Source organism: Gordionus sp. m RMFG-2023, chromosome 2, assembly GCF_954871325.1.
Source record: "Gordionus sp. m RMFG-2023 chromosome 2, tfGorSpeb1-WG-v2, whole genome shotgun sequence".
Taxonomy (NCBI): domain Eukaryota; kingdom Metazoa; phylum Nematomorpha; class Gordioida; order Chordodea; family Parachordodidae; genus Gordionus; species Gordionus sp. m RMFG-2023.
The window spans coordinates 53621882-53635986 of record NC_088776.1 but is presented as its reverse complement, the minus strand read 5'-3'; the positions used below and the strand labels follow the sequence as shown (position 1 = coordinate 53635986).

The following is a 14105-nucleotide window of genomic DNA, read 5'->3' as shown; positions in this document are numbered from 1 at the left end:
TAAAGAAAAGAAAAATGAGGGGCTGTGCAATATATCAGAAAAGAATATTTAAAAGGAAGGAAAGGTAAGAGTGAATTAAATGCATGCATTATGAAGAATGGGCTTGTGCTGAATATAAATAAATATTTAGTTGCTTATTTATGTAAAAAAATATATTATATCTTTCTTATTTATAAAATTAATAAAATGTTTTTCATTGTTATTGTGTATTCATAATATACATATAATAATTTAAGTCTATGTTATTAAACATCGCAAATTTATAAATTGATGAATGAATAAATTATTGAAATAAACATTTTAATTTTGTAGATAATTAAGGTAATAATTATAAAATCAGTATATATATGAATAAATAAACATGTTTAACATAGAAATAAATATTTTATAAAATTATATTAATTGGATGAGTCTGATGATAAGTATATATGTTAATATTAATAAAGTTAGTGTTTAATGATAAAAACTTAAAAAATGAAGATAACATAGATTATTTTACAAATATTTTATATTCTAATAATTTTATAATAAAATTTTTAAATAATATATTATGGTCAGTTATAACACATAGCCTGTGGTTATACATAGTATGTAGCAAGTTAAAACAAACCATTTAACTAACCAGAAAAACCGCTAAAAATTAATATGGATAGAATTATTTAAATTTTATTATAAATATTTAAGGATTATTGATATTAATTTTGTTCAATTAAACCCAATTTCTCTTCTTGAAAAAATAAAATAATGATGGGTCATACCACCTCTCTCCTACTTTTAACATCTGGAATACATTTTCGGTAAAATCTGATTCTTAAGATATAAAAACGCGCTTAAAAATTGATTTAAAGTTGAAAAAATAAGACATTTATGTTAACATTACATTAATTTTACTCAAGATTATGATGAATTAGAAGTAAAAAAATAATTTGATAATAGTTGAACTTCTTGGTCACAACGAGGCCCAAATTAGACAGTTTGACTATATTATAAAACTAGTTCTAGATAAATAAATTTCGTTCGTTTATCTTAATAAATTTTTTTTCAAAAAGTATCAAAGCTTTCGATTAAAATAATAAATTGCTATATTCTGTAAATTGTCTTAAAATTGATTTGTGAAATTGGATCTGGATATCACGAAGGATATTCTTTACCTTAGATACAATAAAATTAATGGGATCCTATGAAAATTACAGTTTTAAAAATATCAAATCTATATTTTAGAGAAAAATATGTAATATATTAAAAACAAAAATTTTAAACAAAGCTTAATATTTGAAAAAGAATATAATGAAAAATAGAAGGGGTAAATAATGTTTAAACAATAATTAATTGTTTATTTATCAAATACGTAAAAACAATTATTTCTAAAAAATTTCTTTGAATTTACATATAATGTACTATAAATAATTTATTATCATCAATTCTAACTTAAATACAAACTACCAAACCTGATCTACTATTTCAAGACCCAGAAAAATATATTAATATTGGAATAAGGAAAAAATCAACATAGTTAGTAAAATATTTTCTTTACCGGAAAATCAACAAATGAAAGTTAAAGATATGGCTAAATATATTGAAATGTTTACAGCGTCAGTTCATAAAAAGACGATATACATTTACGGTAAATGCACTATTCAAAATAAAGGAAATAAGGAAAAAAATTCATCTATCATTGAAAGAAATATCAGACTTATTAATGGCAAATACTTTTACGATAAAAGACATTATTCAAAAATTTACCACTTGATAGTCCTAAAAAAAGGGAAACAATAAGAATTTATAAAAAATATTAAGTGGACGAAAAAAGATCTGGAAAGATTCTGACAGATGAAATACGCATAGGATCTCCCGAGTATAAAGATCCCATCCTCGAAAAATAAAAATGTTGTTAGTATTCTTTTGGAATCAGAGAAGGAATTCATTATAAAATTTAAGAAGGAGCTTATAATGGTGCATTATTCTGAGATTCCATGCGAGAGCTTATTGATATTTTGTCATCTGATGCAATTATAGTAATGGATAACAAATCAATTCATAAATCTAATTTAATCGATATATACAAAGATAGGACTGAATACCTACCTCCATATTAACTCCAAATTAATCCTATTTTTTGGTGTATTCAAACATAAATTTCGAGCAATCACACCTCTACCGATTCACAAGATGAAATTATTACCAATATTATTTAACACATTTAGGATTCCATCCATATGATTTCAAGAACTTTTACAATCATATGCAACAATATCTGGGTTGTGTTATCTCGGAGAGTCGATCTTCGAATTCAAATAACATATGGAATGATTTTATATAATATGATTTTATACATAATTTTTTTTTATATCTCTTATTTTATCGAAATTATTATAAAATGAAATATATAAACATATTTTTATCGAAATAAATTGAATTTAAATTAAAGAAAATAAATCCTAACAAATATTAATATTTAAAATTTCTTGAAAGATTTTTTATTCATAACAAATCCCATAAGTGTTTTACAAAAAATAGTTGGAGTTTTAAAAAGTTAATAAAATTGAAAATTTTTTTAAAAATTAATTTTTGCTTAAAATATATTTTATAAATAAACAATTGATTTTTAAACATTATTTTACTCTTTTTATTTTTCAATTATATTCTTTAATCGATTAATAAATATGCTTTGTCAAAATTTTTTTGTTTTTAATTAATATATTACATATTTTTCACTGTATAATCAAAATATAGAATAATAGAACATATCTTAAACGAGATTTGAAATATGTTCATGAAAGGAAATACATCGCCCGTAAACCTGCTGCATCATTGACCCCGATATCTTGAATAAGCTGCAAAAAATCTAAAATTATATTAAGCAAATATAAATTATGGTAAATAAAATAAAATCTTAATTAAAATATTATATGTTAAAACCTTCAATGGCAGCAGGATTTAACTCTGCATATATAAATAGGGAATGGTAAAATTATATTACGTAAATATAAAGGATGTTATGGTAAAAAATGATAAATAGAATACCTTGAGGAAAATGGACAAGATTAGGCTCTCCTTGAATAAATAACAAATTTAAATTTCTAATCTTTTATAAAATAATCAATTTCACAAATATGCAAAGCATACTCCATATTCTAAAACCTATTATATATTACTATTTTTAATAAGTAACAAATTGCTTTAGATTATCAAAGCGAAAATTTATAAAAAATTAGGTGTATATATTTATACCTTCTATTCCTTGCAAAAATTCCTCTAAATTTTCTATATTTTTTGCAATAAGAAGTACATAATAAAAAATGTTTAACATTAAATAATATAATCAAATTTTACCGAAATTCGCTTTAGGAAAGTCCCTTGGCCCTATTACATATTATATTATATTATATATCTTATTTTAATCGTATAGTTTCTTTATTTATAAACACATATTGGCCTTTTGCAATTTCATGATATTTTTTTTTAAATATTGAATAGATTTAAATCCGAATGGACACAATTTGAAAAAATCACTCTGTCTTTGAAAAGTCAATGTGTCATTATGAAAATGGGGGTAATGGTGTATGACGTTGATAGTTCTTAATTTTTTTTGTGTGTTTCATTAAAATATTAGATGGCTTTATAATTTTATCCTTATATTCAAAAAATTTTGATGCATTCGAAAAGAGTCTGTGGCCTAGTCGGCTCAGTCTATATATTACAATTTGATTGTTCTGGATTTGAATCCAGCACTGATCATTATTCTTCTGGGTTAACTAGTGGTTTCGTGGGGAGATGATATCTAGTAGTTAGTGCACGACGACGTGATTCCGTTATTATATATTAAAGATAAATATTAATCGTTATTTAGCAGTTAGACTAACGTCATATATCATTATCTCAAAATAGCTATATATGAATTATAGAATAAAAATTATTATTGGGATAAATTCGAAAATAAAACTAATTTGAATAATTGTAAAAATATTATTATACTCTAATATGAAAAAGCAAATTCTGATGTTGTTATATTAAATATTACTTTTAGATCTAGTTTTCTGGTGGATTATGTATTTACCGTTAGGTCTATTCATTTGAGGCGTTTTATATGAGATAATATAAGTTATATTTCGTTCTAAATGATTTTAAAAATATCAAAATTAAACAATTTTAAAAAATAATTATTTTAATAGGAAATCATATTGTAAGAATAATATTTCGATTAATTCAATTTGTATAAACACCTCATCTTACTAATTTGAGCAATATTTTTTCAGAATTTAAACTTTAAACCATACCTACTCTGCTTTAAAACGATTTTATTTCAGATAGTGAAAGCTAAATTCACAAAAATATATAAAAACACTTTTTGGTAAAATATGTTATCTAACTTTCAGTTTGGTTAGATCTTTGATCATAGGCTAACACAACTAAGGTCAAAGTGCAATTCCGTTTAGACATTTTTCCATTTCTGAGAGATTCTAATTAAAATAAAATTTTTTATTAATAACATAGATAGACGACTTATTTTGGTAAATAGATTGTATGTTGGAATTTTATGTATTTCAAAAATTTGTTTTTCCTTAATTCTAAACATAAAGTATACAAAAATATATTCTATTTATTTTAAAATAAAGTCCATATATTTTTTTAAATTAATTTACTATATCATATTACCTTAATGAATAAATATTAAATAGCAAAAGAAATTTAGTCTTATACTCTTTAAATGACTTCAGACCCTAATGCTATCTTTTACATGAATAAACTATAAAATAAAAAAAAACCCCAAGCATACTATGGGCGCTATAAAGGTATAATTTAAAAGAGTACTTTTTTTATTTTCTGAGACTCTTGGGGTAGGAAGATAAATATAAAATTTAACATACAAAACACTAATCTTTAAAGTTAAGATGAACACTTATTATTTATAAATGTAAATTTTTTTTAAAATTAATCTTCACAATATGTGCCCATATAAAATGGACCATTCTTAGCACAACTTGAATACGATTAGGAACATTTGATATGCTTTATCTAGTGTATGCGTTTTTTTTACTATAGTTATAACTTTGTATGCACATTACGCAATTTCAATCTAATTTTAAATTTTTCATATATTTTTATAAAATTTTAATAATTCTTTTCTATACAATTTAATGCGCTTTTATTAGCCATTTAAACCATTTCTGTTTAGCTCTTATAATGATTTGAGATCATAAAAAATTTTCTGAATGAGTAATAACATCTACCAAATTTAATAGATTGTCTAGTAATTGCGAAATGTCTCATTTGTTTTTGATCGATATTTAAATATGGGGATCCCGTTACTAAATAAACATAAGGTACAATTATAAGAAATATATCTTTTTACAAAATCTGAAACAATTAGCGCTAAAAATGAAAGAGATTTAGACATTTGGGTCTCCTATTCAGCTAAAATCATAATCTAATAAATATAAAGATTTCGGACATTTAAATAAAGTTTTGTAAACAAAAAATTTATCATGGTATGGAATAAAAAAATATAGCTATTAATAAATATATATTATTGTATTTATTTTATTATTTATAATAAGTTTTAAGATATATCAATATAGGAAAATTTAATAAAATAAATCAAATGACAAGTAAATTCTCATCTATTACTTAATCTGGTAAATTTGACATGCCATGTGGTGCCATGTGGCACATTAATTAATTATTTAATATTTTACCCATAAAATAATTAATTTTTTTATTGAAATAAACCATTACATTTAAAATCATACCTTTTAAACTTTTTGGAAAGACCATTATGAGTAAGCTTGGTTTAGTTCTGTAAGTCGATATATTGGCGAATATTATAGAATTGGAATCTATTAATAATAATTAAATTATGTATAAACTTTGTTATTTTTTAAATTGTTTGTTTATTTAATTTAAAAATATTACGAATTAAGGCTTATCATCATGTTGATAATAAATTAAAATATTATTATTAAAATTATTTTGAAAATTAAAAATATCCAGAAATAAATTGTACAAGAAGTAAAAAATATCTATATCATATCTATTTTTAACTCACGCTTATCATTCCCTATTTAAACACAACTATTTTAATATTTTATTAATTATACAAATCATTTCAAGTGTTGCCATAGAATTAAAATGTAAATTTTGAGGTTATGAATTTGATATGAATAATGTACTCATATATGCTCAAAATAAATAATGAACGCTGAGAAAAAAATAATAAATTCTCTGAATTTTTAATGATCAGGTAAAAAAAAATAATTTCTAAGAAAAAATAGCAATTGTTGCGAAATAATGGAATACTCAGATTTAAATAGTGTTAATTGCTCAGATATAAACACATTAGACTATTTTTTAATTGTGAATAGATTTTTAAAAACGGTTTTAATTTAGATATAAAAAACAGTATAAACGATATCAAAAATGAAATATATATTTAAAAAACATATAAGAATATGTAAAAATCATAAAAATATATTCAAAAAACATTAAAAAGTACTTTAAAAGAACTTTAAAAAAAGTATTAGATATCACTCTAGAGTAGAGTTATTCTTCATTGGAGTCGTTTGTAATCTGTTTTTTCTATTGCCTATTTTAATAAAATTAAGGCCCTCATTTCCGATCATGACTAAAGTGTTAGCAGCTATGGTATAAATATGTGTTTGTGAGGCCAGTATATTTGTTTTAAGAACTTTTGCCTTTTCAATAGCCGAGTAGTAAACCGGAGGATAACTTAGTTTTTTTTAATGCAATTCAAAAAGAGGTAATTATCATAATTAAGAATTTTTCTATCGTTTAGAGTTTGAAGATATTTTGAGAAATCGTGATAAGCAAAAATAAGCATGTTTAATTAATAAATAATTATATATCTTTATATTTTTAGAATCTGTAAAAGATATCTTGTTCCATCCCCATAACTTCCATACAACCGAACTTTTAGTTCCTCACTCATCTCGGCTCCCCAATTAGTGGTTTAGAATCCATACATCACTTCACTAACGCATCATCTAGCTTACTCTATTTTAAAAACATCTCCAAGCATTTTACTCATGATCAAGCTTTTTTCTCCTCAATTATTACATTTCTAAAATTCTTTACGCTCTTCGATGCTCAATTTTAAATTTCTTGATACTTTAAAAATTATTTGAAACAAAGCTCTTGCTGAAGAGATCCTTAATCTACGCTTTATTTATAATTTGTGGTTACAAGCCTCATTTCCATGCAAGCACAGTCTCTCATCTGATCCATACATTCGCCAGCTTTTCTCCATTTTCTGACCTTGCTAACCGTGGTCCATGCCATGTGGGACAATTTTGCTGTTTAAACACTCTACGATCTTCCTCGTGTTCATAGAAAGATTGGGATTTTCCACTCAATGCAAGCTTGATGTGTAATCTAAAATCGAGCCTTTATGATGGCTAGCATACAGTTTTTCAGTTTCTGGAAACTATGCCCTCCAAAAATCTCGATTTGCTGCTTTCCGCTGACACCACTCAATTATGAAATTGTTTTACCGTATGTATGTAAACACTGTAAAACTAGCGTTGATAGTAAGGGTAGACATTGCCGCTTTTGTCGAGATTTCATTTTGTTTAAATCTAAATCTGCAGGCATTCCATCGAGACTTTAACAAACAGGTTTAGTTATAACCGATGAAAAACTCCCTGATGGAATATCCTTAATCTGGTCAAGGTTTAGCTCTTGGTATAGCCCTTCACCTTCATTCAAAGGCGTAGCCAGGATTTTCCTAAGGGGGGAATTAATAAATTTCTGGGGCATCACCCCCAGACTTCATTTTCCCACTTTTTGCGGGTCTTCGGCCGGGTTACCTTAGTCTATATATAGTTAATATTTTTACAAGATAGGAGGTTAATTTTAATAAAAAAAATAAGCCTGGAACAAATATGAAATATATTTTTATTTATTTATATAAAATATAATAAATTACTTGTATTTACATTAATATAAAAGCATGGTGATAATTTATTCCAAACAAGTATAAGAAATTTATTTATAAAAAGTTAGTAGACCTATAGTTTATATTCCTCTATTATATAGAATTGGTTACAAAATAGTAGGTAAATTCCATTTTTATGAACATATTTGACAATTAGAGAATATATTACGGTTAATATTTTAACAAATTTACTAATCAAAGCTCTTGATAATAAATATAGCAACAATTGCATTCAATTATTTAACGTCATCTATTTAAATAATTATTAATATTAAAAATTAATCTTCATATTATTCATCCCACAATGTCTTTAAAAGATATATTCTGATGTCTTTATCGATATTTTATAGTTTTCTGCAAAATATATAATTCGCTATGTTATAAAAATTATTTGATTGTCATATGATAATTGATAAAATTAGATATACTGTAAATCTACGACATATAATATTCCACTGTTTGTATTGTGCTTTAATTTTTTTATTTAATTTTATCAATGGTTTTATAATTATATTTTACTTTTATTAGGATAAATAAATTCTCACTTTATAAAAAATTATATTTGATATATTATATTATTTAGTAATTTTATGGATCTATTATTAATAATTATAATACATTTCACTTTTGTCATAAGACTTATCTTTGGCTTATATTCCATTTCTTGAAAAACATTTTTGGTTCACTTTTTTTATATATAAATGCTTTTTTCCATAATGTATAAATTATGATGAATAGTTTTATAAAAAAATATCAAATTTTACATTCTTTCTTTCAAATTATTGTTTAAGATATGTACATACACCATTGGGGGTCAGGAAGGGGGGGGGGCTAAGGGAGATATTTTTTATTAGCTTAAAATGATATTCACAAAAAGTGATAAATTTCTGAAGGAACGGAGGAATTTCCCCTTGCCCCCTTCCCTTGGCTACGCCTATGTCTTCATTGATCCAAATGCATTCAACCACAACGTCAATCTTTTATTGTTTGTCATTTATTACATATCTCAAAATATTATTTTATAAAAGATATCTAACACATCTATACTCCTATTACCCATACCCAAAAACCTAGAAAAATGATTAAAAAAATGTCACAATATTATTTATTAGTCTTCATTTGATATATGGATATATTAAAAATTTGAAATTACGTTTTTACGTTTAATCATCGCTCAATTTATTTAAAGTTTCTTCGTGATAGGTTAAGTTGTTATCTAAAGTTTTAGGAAACAATGAATTGATTTTGTCAACTCATTTAAATATTATAAATAATCTCTGTACCAGTAGGGGAGACTGGGGCTAGTTAAATCCTTGGGTATGTCAAACTATTTAAAACTACTTTTTATTTAAAGACATTAGGATATCCATTATATAAAAATATCGATTTTACTAAAATGCATCTATATACAAAAATATTTTAAAATAATTAATTACTTATATAAGATAATAAATTTTATCGTTTAATAATCCAAATGGTGTTTAATATTGTTTTAATATGATGGACAAATCTAGTTATAGCCGGACTTGCTTATCATTGTTAAACTTCTTGATTTGTGAATATTTTTTAAAAATAGCAATTTCCAAAAAAATATGTAGATATTATTTAAATATAAATCAATTTTTAAAAATTTTTGGTTATTTTATGAATTACTTATATTAAAATTTAAGTATTTCATACCTCCTAATAGTTTATTAAATAGAAATTATTTTTTAATGTTTGAAATTATAATTTTAAAAATTAATTACTAAATTTATCCTATAATTATCATGTTTAAGAAATAAAATTAGCATTTTTTATCACTAAATTAAATTAATAAATCCAATGGTTTAGGAAATTTGACCAAATGGTTTATGACTAACCTTCTTCTTTCTTTCTTTCTTTCTTTCTTTCTTTCTTTCTTTTTTCTATCCTTCTTTCTTTATTTTGTAATTTAAAAATAATTCAAAGTTCATGGTTTAAAATTTTTTGAAAATAAATTTTGAAAAAAGAAGAAGAATTTACCATAGTATTTATTGAGAGGTCTATTATCTATATAAATTTTTTTTTTTAATTGAAAAACATATAATTTAATAGACAATTATTAATTAATTATTTTGTGAAAATCGATATGAGAAAATCAAAAAGGAATTATTTAATTTTTTCCCACAAAATAAATAGACAGTTTATCAAATTATAGATGATATTTTATCTTAGTTTTTTTTAAATTTAATATATGTTTTCTATAAAAGAAAACATAATTTTCTTCCATTTATTCTATAAACCTTACGATACTAAGAAGCTACCCATCCCATATTAAATTCCTTTTCTTTTAGCTTGAAAAGAAGAAATAATGATTAAAATAGGACCTAATCAAAATAAATTGGAACTATTTTTAATATGTGAAAAAATTGTATTACCTATTTTGACGTGTTTAACAGTTTCTATAGTGTCTAACCACACGTCGCATATCTTAAACTGGAAGCTCAGCTTGTAAATACCGTTTGACTCGAAATTATATTTTAATGGTAAATTCGTGACCTTTATAATAAAGAGAAAAATAAAAATAATTTAGTTTATAACCAAAAATATAATATATAAAATAATTAATAGATCCTGTTGCAGGCAATTTTTCTTTTGTTATAAAATATTCCGACTAAGTTATGGGGCAAAACCTAACAGGTTTCCCTATAAGGAAAATTTCCAATCTTGTAAGAAAAAAGATTGAGCAAAAAAGGAAAGTTTCAATCAATAAGGAAAAATAGCGGGATAGGTTCTATCAAAAAATAAAAATTTGTATTAAATGAAGAAAATCGTGTTTCTTTATATAAAATTGTTGTTTTTTTAATATCACTTTTCTTAAATTATTGGTTATTTTAAATTTTCTTTCTTATTTTATTTCTAACTTTTTGAGATCTCTCTAAGTCATTTTTTATTTATAATTCTCATTTTTTCTTAATTTTTTTTTCTTATCATTTTTGATTATTCTTTCATGTTTAAAATAATTTCTTATTTTCCCTTTCTTCAATTCTATATTTTTATGTTATTACTCCATTCTTTTAATCTTTTTTTCAATTTTGATTTTTTTATTTATAATTTTTTATTAGTTTATATATTTTATTTTTAATTTTGTTAAATAGTGAAAATAGAGGGAGATATGATTATTTAATAAAAGATTTCATTATTTTTATTTTAAGTTATTATTAATTTAAAATGATTTTCAAGCATTTTTTATAATACAAACCAAATCGATTTTTAAAGAGATTTAGAATAAGTGAAATTTAATACTCCAGCGCGAACAAATGTTATAGTTATAAATAATAAATATTTATTCATTTTGTATGTTTAAGAGTTAAACAGATATTAAAGATTCAAACCAATGCGATATCATTTGAGTCATGAACTGCTGTTTTATATCTGAATCTATATTTGTTATAATTTAATTTCACCAGTTTTAGCAAGAAATAAGAGAAAATTTAATTGCAAATGAGTAAATTTAATTTCTAATGGCAGATAATTGCAAATGGATAAATATTTAATTAAAATGAGCAAAAATCGCAAGTGAGTAAATTTAACCGATTGAGCAAATTTGATAATAATTCTCTAAATATAAAAAAGTTAGAAAAATAGTTATAAAGCAATCCAATCTATAAATCAATATAAACTTTGCATTTCAGTCGCAACAATATAATACTTGTACTTTTTAACATAGTTCAGAATTTGAATTGTCCACTTGACATTTTTAAGATTTTTGAGTTCGAATAAATAAATTCGCATTTATAAAATTTAAATGTAGCTTTTGAAAAAAATAATTCATAAAAAGGTTTATTCTTTGAAAATTATTAATAAAAAGTCATTAGGAACAAAGGTTTTAAGGCTATTTTTTTTGCTAGGATATACGATTAATTGTCTCATCTAAACTTTATTTTTATAATCCTTTGACCTTTATGCCTATCTGAGCAAAATCAAAATTCTATTGTATTTTATTTTTCTTACTTCACAATTTTTTATACTCATAACTATTACATTTTCCCATTTATTCTTAATTCATTTATTATTAAATTTTATCATTTTTTACATTTCTCATTAATTATTTGTTATTGCATTTGTTCATTTATTCTTAATTTTAATCATTTGCCATTAATTTTCCGTTAATGCTAAAAAATTTGATTATTTATCGCTTCTCCCTCTAAATGAGATTTTTACTTCAAGGTCTTATTATTTATAATAGGATTTTATTATTTTTATTATTAACTTGTAAAAATAAAAAAAATTCAATAAAATAATATTTAAATATTTATAACTAAAATATTGAATGACAATCTATTAAAATGCAGTTTTTCTGTAGAATTAAATCTTAAATTAAAGGTTTGAGAGAAAATTTTTAAAAAAAATATTGGAAATGATGTTTCACCTAAATTAGCAATTTTAATAAAAAATAGAATCTTATTATCAGATAGAGATTTAAGCACTATATAAGAATTAATAATATTAATCTAAAAAAATAATTGAATTGTAGTATATGATTACCCTTTCATTGCAGATCTCCTTAATTGAAATTTTTAGTTTTTAAATTAACTAGTCTTATAAAACCTTTTCTATTCAAAAAATTGAAATCGAAACTAATTTATCAATTAGATATTTATCATGGGGTATAATACTTTTGTCAATATGAACAAAGTATCACATATTCACTTCCCATATCAAAATAATAATAGTTCAATATCTTCATATAAATGTGAATTTTTATGACGAGAAAGCAAAGTAACAATTTATAAGTTAATTCAATTGCTAAAAATATTTCTAAGTTATCCTTATAATAGGACTTTTATGTCATTTATTTTATTCAACTTACTTCTTTAGATTCTTCTAAATCCCTTGTTTCGTTGTGTGTTGTAATTGCTAATAACTTCATCCTGAAGGTTTGGACCATGTGATCGAAAGGTACCGAGAAATTGAAATGTACAAGAGATGCAGTTTCTTTGTGATAACTAATTCTTGCTACGTGAAAGTTAGGCATGAATAGAGTTTTTATAAAAAAAAAATATTTTACCTCTATTCTCATTAAATTTTAGCTAAATATTTCTTTAGAAAATTAAATTTTGTGAGAATTTCTGTTATTACAAATAACATATCAGGTTAATATTTTATATTTGAATTTAATGCATGATAAAAAATTTATATATAGATGATGCCCAAATTAAAAATTACTATTTATTAAATTTAAAATTACTATTATAAATGTAATGTTCCATTTACATTAGCGTTCAATAAAATATTTATCTATAAAAGTTTATTTATTCGAGAATAAACCAAAAAAAATTAAACACCAATTTTGAAAAGAGAATTTTTAATTAGGGGTTTTAAAATTTTGAATAACTTTATTTTTATTTAACTATAAAATGTTTTTAATTATTTTAATTTAAAATTTTTTGGCATGACTAGAATCTAGTAAAAGATTACTACATAAGATTATTAAATAATTTTTATTTTAGAAAATACTGAAGCCTACAGATTTCATTAAATCCAAACCCCAAAACCACCTCCTTTTTTAATTAAGAGTTTAAGGTTCCAGAAATGTTCTTTATCTATATATTTTCATTATTAAAAACATTTTTTTCTTTATTTTTTTTCGTAGAATTTTATCATATTTTATGTATAAATCTTTAACCTTTTTACCACCCTTATTTTTTAAAATTTTAATAATAATATATATGTCCTATTTGGATGTGGATATTGAATCTTTGGAGATTCCAAACTCCAATCTTTTGCATCATTTACTGATGAAATAATGTTAAATTTAAAAAATATAATATGACTGGAAAATGTAATTCATCTGTCTAGAATATATTCTACCATAATTAAAATTTCGAACAATTTTTGTCATAAACATTTAAGTATTTTTTTTTATAAAATTAGAATAATTTAAAACTACTAGAAAATAATTGTCTAAATCTAACAGTTTGGATGCTGTATACATGTTGAATTTGAACCACGTCGAATCAGTTTTTTTTCATATTTAGAAATTAATAATGTAATAGGAAATTTTTATTGTTTAACAATTTTATTAAAGGTAGGATAAAAGAACAAAAGAGATCAATTAAGTAAAATTTTATTAATTTCAAATATTCAATGTCTTGAAAGAGGCTTTAGACATCTAAGATCCATATTTTCA

General features: G+C 22.9%; 2 long non-coding RNA genes across 2 annotated transcripts; both read right to left on the bottom strand.

Moving 5' to 3' along the window:
* Positions 1-1019: 1019 nt before the first annotated feature.
* Positions 1020-3349, bottom strand: LOC135923298 (uncharacterized). The gene is made up of 3 exons (XR_010571178.1): positions 3334-3349; positions 3025-3264; positions 1020-1151 (listed from the first exon to the last, which is right to left on the bottom strand). It is a non-coding gene; the product is annotated as an uncharacterized LOC135923298 (long non-coding RNA).
* Positions 3350-5791: 2442 nt separating this feature from the next.
* On the bottom strand, positions 5792-11691 carry LOC135923476 (uncharacterized). The gene is made up of 3 exons (XR_010571221.1): positions 11631-11691; positions 10351-10471; positions 5792-5837 (listed from the first exon to the last, which is right to left on the bottom strand). It is a non-coding gene; the product is annotated as an uncharacterized LOC135923476 (long non-coding RNA).
* Positions 11692-14105: the final 2414 nt, after the last annotated feature.